Source organism: Nanorana parkeri, unplaced genomic scaffold (genome assembly GCF_000935625.1).
Source record: "Nanorana parkeri isolate BGI_ZX_2015 unplaced genomic scaffold, ASM93562v1 scaffold1517, whole genome shotgun sequence".
Taxonomy (NCBI): domain Eukaryota; kingdom Metazoa; phylum Chordata; class Amphibia; order Anura; family Dicroglossidae; genus Nanorana; species Nanorana parkeri.
In genome coordinates, this window is record NW_017307785.1 from 344,680 (window position 1) to 350,612 (window position 5,933).

The following is a 5,933-nucleotide window of genomic DNA, read 5'->3' on the forward strand; positions in this document are numbered from 1 at the left end:
TGTAGTGTCTTGCTAACAAGGGACTTAAATAGCATCTGCTAGAGCGTAATAACGTGACACTACTATATTTCCCCTACCCAGCACCAGCACTGACTTTCGAGGACCTGAGGAGAAAGCTTGCATGGACTATTTGAAAGTACAAGCAATTCTGGTGGACCTAGTGCTGGCCTCTGCAAGCTTTAGTACTGGACAGAGGTAGGATTATGTCCAGGCTTCTAAAGCTGGTCATGGACGTTACAGTGTGATTGCGCAATCTCCTTTACATTTGCCAATAACTCTGCAATACATGAGCTGGCCTGATTGGATACACGTTGAATGGGTTGTTTAGGTAGGCCCTCTTTACAGCATTTTGGAAAATCTAAAATACTATCAGGTTATAACATGTGTGGCCAGGTTTATATTTCATGGTGACCGTGCCGGTAAGACCTCCGTATTAGCTCTACCCACCTATGGTGGCCATTGAGAAGGGCTTTACACTCTCCCTATTGGATTTTGTGTTTTGTTTTGCATTCAAGAATGCAGCTGAAGAAGAGATAGCTTGACAATGGAGTCCCAGATGGATAGAAAAATCCAGGGGGTGATTGAGCCGATCACCATCCCCTCATAGCTGAATTATCATTCCTAACTGGACGGACCCTTAAAACCTAACTGACCTTTCAATCTGAAATAAATACATTTTCCAAAATGTTGTTTGCTTTAGAAATGAGCAACTGGAGTAGAAAGGCTTGTCCCTTGAAAGCATGTTGCAGAGAAGGACCCTTGCTCTGTCTGGAAGCAGTGGTCTTATCACGTACCTGGTGGAGGACCGATTACCTGAGGAGGCCTCCTTTGCGTCTCTTGTCTCACACCCCTGGATGTGCGGACAGGGAGCGAGTAAACAGAGAGAAGCACGGGTGCCAAGGTTTTCAGACACTTCGCCTGGTAGTAGTCCAGCAATTGGGTCCCTGGGCGGATGAGCACGGCTGGTGTTCAGCTGAGAGGTCAGCGTGGTCTGCAGCAGGAACTCGAGTTGGGTTGCCACCCGTCCGGTTTCGACCCGTACAGTACGGTTTTGGTGTGTTGAGTACGGGTGCTCAGCCACCGGGCACCCATACACAAGACACTTAGTGCCGACACCGGCATTTTAAATTTTATGACAGGTGCGGCTGCCGAGGTCCTTGTCAAGCGCGATCTCGAGTAGCCGCATTGGCCTGAAACCCGGGTCTTCCTCTGAGCTGGGGGCAGCCTGTGCCCGCAGCCAGGGGCGTATCTGCCGCGAGGCAAACAAGGCGTTTGCCTGGAGCGGCAGATTCATCCGTGCAGCTGAAGGGGAGGCATGAAGAGGCGGGGACACAGAAAATAGATGAGCTGCAGGGGGAGCGAAGATTTACAGGAAAAGGCTCCCTGACACCGTGCTGCCTGCCTGCAGACCCCCTGGTGAGACACCATAGCTTAGACAGCACTGAGAGTCGCACAGTCCACCCGAGTGTCGCACAGTCCCCCTGAGTGCCCCCGAGTGTCGCACAGTCCCCCTGTAAAGGCACGATTGCTAACCGCATGAATCGCGGCAAACTGCGCATGCGCGAGAATCGCGGCAAACTGCGCATGCGCGAGAATCGCGGCAAACTGCGCATGCGCGAGAATCGCGGCAAAATGTGCGGGAAAGCACACAGGAAGTGAGGTAGCTGTCAGTATCCTGGGACTATATAAGGAGGAGTCAGCCTCTCTTTCATTGCTGATGGTCTTGTCAGCTTGATGTGTGTATCCTGTGTTCCTGTATTGTTGCTTAAAGCCTGCCTTGACTCGGATTGCCCTGGACTACTCTTTTGCTTGCTGCCAGCCCCTGACCCCGGCCTGTTCTCTGGATATTGAGATTGCCTTACGATTTTGTACCTCGCCTGCCCGACCGGATTTGACCTTGGCTTACTGACCTCTCTACACAGCTGTTCCCACGCAGTGTTCCTTTCCAGTCTACGGCGCTCGTGCTCCTCGTTGCCCTGCGCCCTTCTGTTCCAAACTCCAGGGGTCGCAGGACACGAATCGCAAGAGACGCATCCCCATCTTCCAGTCTCAGCCTCAGGTACGTGATAGTATCATCAGCCGAAAAGATGTCTGAGACTGAGGGGGGTGCGTTCTCTATGGAGGCCCTGTTCCAGCAACTGTCTACTCTCACGCAGACGGTTCAAGGTCTTCAGGATGGTTACTTCCAATTGGAGGGACAGGTGGGGACACTAGTCTCTTCGGTCTCCTCCAGACTACCGCCAAGTGATCCTGCTCCTTCACAACCAGAGGCCACCCAACCTGCAACCACAGCTACTCCACCTAAACCAGAACCCCGGGTACCAGCACCTGAACGTTTTCCGGAGAAAGACAAAAATTCCGTGCGTTCAGGAATGCATGCCATTTGTATTTCAATCTTCAACCTTGCACCTTCACATCTGATCTCACTAAAGTTGGATTCGTGATATCTCTGCTGTCTGGAGAACCCCAGTAATGGGCACACCATCTGCTGGAGCAAGAGAGTTCCATCCTAAACTCATTATCTACCTTCTTTGCGGCTATGGCCCAGATGTACGATGATGCCCAAAGATCCACTACCGCCGAGACAGTCCTCATTTCTCTGCAGCAAGGTCGACGTCCTGTAGAGGACTACGTTGTGGAATTTCGCAAATGGGGCGCAGATACGCAGTGGAATGACGCAGCTCTCCGACACCAGTTCTGCCTAGGCTTGTCCGAAACGCTACCCCTTGCCCCTAGTCCCTGAGTTATTCCAACGGTTCAGGTCTGCTCGGGTCTTTACCAAACTGGATCTCCGGGGTGCCTACAATCTGGTGAGAATCAGAGAGGGTGACGAATGGAAGACGGCTTTCCGAACTCGATTTGGACATTTTGAATACTTAGTTATGCCCTTCGGGCTCTGTAATGCCCCAGCCACCTTCCAACACCTAGTCAATGACATTTTCAGAGACTTTTTGGATCTATTTATGGTGGTCTATCTGGACGACATTCTGATTTTTTCACCCTCCCTTGACCTACATCGGACGCATGTTCTGGAAGTTTTACGGAGACTCCGAAAACATCAATTATACGTAAAATCTGAGAAATGTGAGTTTGAAAAGGACTCTGTCCAATTCTTGGGTCTCATTATATCAACCACGGGCATTGCCATGGATCCTCAAAAGGTGTCTGCCATTTTGGACTGGCCCGCCCCATTACCCGCAAGGGTGTCCAACGCTTTGTGGGATTTGCAAATTTCTACCGGAAATGTATCAAAATTTTTTTGGCGATCATTAGCCCCATTACGCAGCTGACCAAGCAGAACACACGTTTCCAGTGGACCCCTTCGGCCCAGATGGCCTTCGACGACCTCAAGAAACTGTTCACCTCTGCCTCAATCTTGAAGCATCCTGACCCGACACTGCCTTATGTTCTTGAGGTAGATGCCTCGGAGGTTGCGGTCGGAGCTATCCTATCTCAGCGGCAGGGCGAAAGATCCTTACTCCACCCTGTGGCCTTTTTCTCTCGGAAGCTTACCTCTGCGGAACGATGTGGGTGATCGTGAACTGCTGGCGATTAAATCCGCCCTAGAAGAATGGTGTTATTTGTTGGAAGGGGCTGCTCATCCTATTTTGGTCTTTACCGATCATAAGAACTTGGAGTACCTACGGTCAGCAAAACGGCTTCGGCCTCACCAGGCCAGATGGGCGCTTTTTTTCTCCCGCTTTTCCATGCACATTACCTTCCGCCCAGGGTCCAAAAACGTCAAGCCCGATGCCTTGTCCCGCATGTACCCGGAGGGGGAGGAGTCAAGTCCACCAGTGGCAGTATTGCCTGCCCACAGCTTTCTCCTCTTACAAGAGGACTTGAAATCCCAGTTGAGACGGGCATCTTCCGGTACAACATTGCCTGCCAATCTGAAATTCCAGGAGAAGGAGGGGTTATTTCTTCTGGATGGCTTGGTATTTGTACCACCCGAGGTTCGTCTCAAAGTACTTCAGATGTGTCATGATCATCAACTGGCGAGTCACTTCGGAGTTCGCAAAACGATTGACTTGGTGCGGCGGTCCTTTTGGTGGCCGGGTTTGAGGAAGGACTGCTTATCGTACGTCCGCTCTTGTGTCATCTGTCTCCGTAACAAGACTGAACGATGCCGATCCTGGGGCCTGTTACGGCCGCTTCCCATTCCACCCCGGCCGTGGGATATGATCGGCATGGATTTCATCATGGACTTACCGCCTTCTGATGGATTTACTTCCATCTTCGTGGTAGTGGATCGTCTCACCAAGATGGCACATTTCGTCCCAATGATCGGCACCCCAACCGCCTCTGATACAGCTGGTGCCTTCTTCAAGGAGATTGTGCGCCTCCACGGTCTTCCCAGCAATATTGTTTCTGACCGGGGTGTCCAATTTACCTCCAAATTCTGGCGTGAATTGTGCAAATCTCTTGGGGTTGCCAACAACTTCTCCACAGCGTACCATCCACAGACTAATGGTCATACGGAGCGCACAAATCAAACGTTGGAGCAGTATCTCCGGTGCTTCCTCTCGTTTTCTCAAGATGACTGGGTGTCCTTGCTCCCGTTTGCAGAATTCGCTTACAACAACTCTGTTCATTCCGCCACGTCGCAATCCCCGTTTTTTGCGAACTTCGGATTTCATCCTACTTTCTTACCTACCTTCTGCTCCACCGCCCAGGTTCCAGCGGTCCAAGAACGAATGCAGTTTCTACGGTCCAACACACGAGTATTGCACACGGCAATCACCAAAGCTCAGCGTGACCACAAGACCTGTTATGATCGGAAACGTAGGGGCGAGCTGGATCTCCAGCCTGGGGATAGTGTGTGGCTATCTACCCTTAACTTACGGCTCTCCTGTCCCTCTAAGAAACTGGCCCCGAAGTTACTTGGTTCTTTTCGGTTTCGGAGGAAGATTAACCCGGTGGCCTATGAATTGGAACTACCATCCTCTTTTAAGGTGCATCCCGTGTTGCATGTGTCCCTACTCAAACGGCATGTTCCTAATCCTTTTTCTGGCCGTGGCTCTGGCCCGCCGGCTCCTTCTGTTGTTGATGGGGTAGAGGAGTTTGAGGTGGAGACTATAGTGGATTGCAGACGGCGTGGCGGTCATCTTCAATTTCTAGTTAAATGGAAGGGCTATGGTCCTGAAGAAAACTCCTGGGAACCTGATTCCAATGTTCACACTCAGAAGCTGGTTCAGAAGTTTTTCCAGACTCATCCTCTTACAGCAGCCCGATTGGGCATCCGGAGGTTGCCCATTAGGGGGGGACACTGTAAAGGCACGATTGCTAACCGCATGAATCGCTGCAAACTGCGCATGCGCGAGAATCGCGGCAAACTGCGCATGCACGGGTAGCTGCCAGTATCCTGGGACTATATAAGGAGGAGTCAGCCTCTCTTTCATTGCTGATGGTCTTGTCAGCTTGATGTGTGTATCCTGTGTTCCTGTATTGTTGCTTAAAGCCTGCCTTGACTCGGATTGCCCTGGACTACTCTTTTGCTTGCTGCCAGCCCCTGACCCCGGCCTGTTCCCTGGATATTGAGATTGCCTTACGATTTTGTACCTCGCCTGCCCGACCGGATTTGACCTTGGCTTACTGACCTCTCTACACAGCTGTTCCCACGCAGTGTTCCTTTCCAGTCTACGGCGCTCGTGCTCCTCGTTGCCCTGCGCCCTTCTGTTCCAAACTCCAGGGGTCGCAGGACACGAATCGCAAGAGACGCATCCCCATCTTCCAGTCTCAGCCTCAGGTACGTGATACCCTTGAGTGTCGCACAGCCCACCCGAGAGTCGCACAGCCCACCCGAGAGTTGCAAAGCCCATCCGAGTGTCACTGTCACACAGCCCGCCCAAGTGTCGCACTGCCCACCCGAGTGTCATACAGCCCACCTGAGTGTCAATGTCACACAGCCCACCCGAGAGTCGCACAGCCCA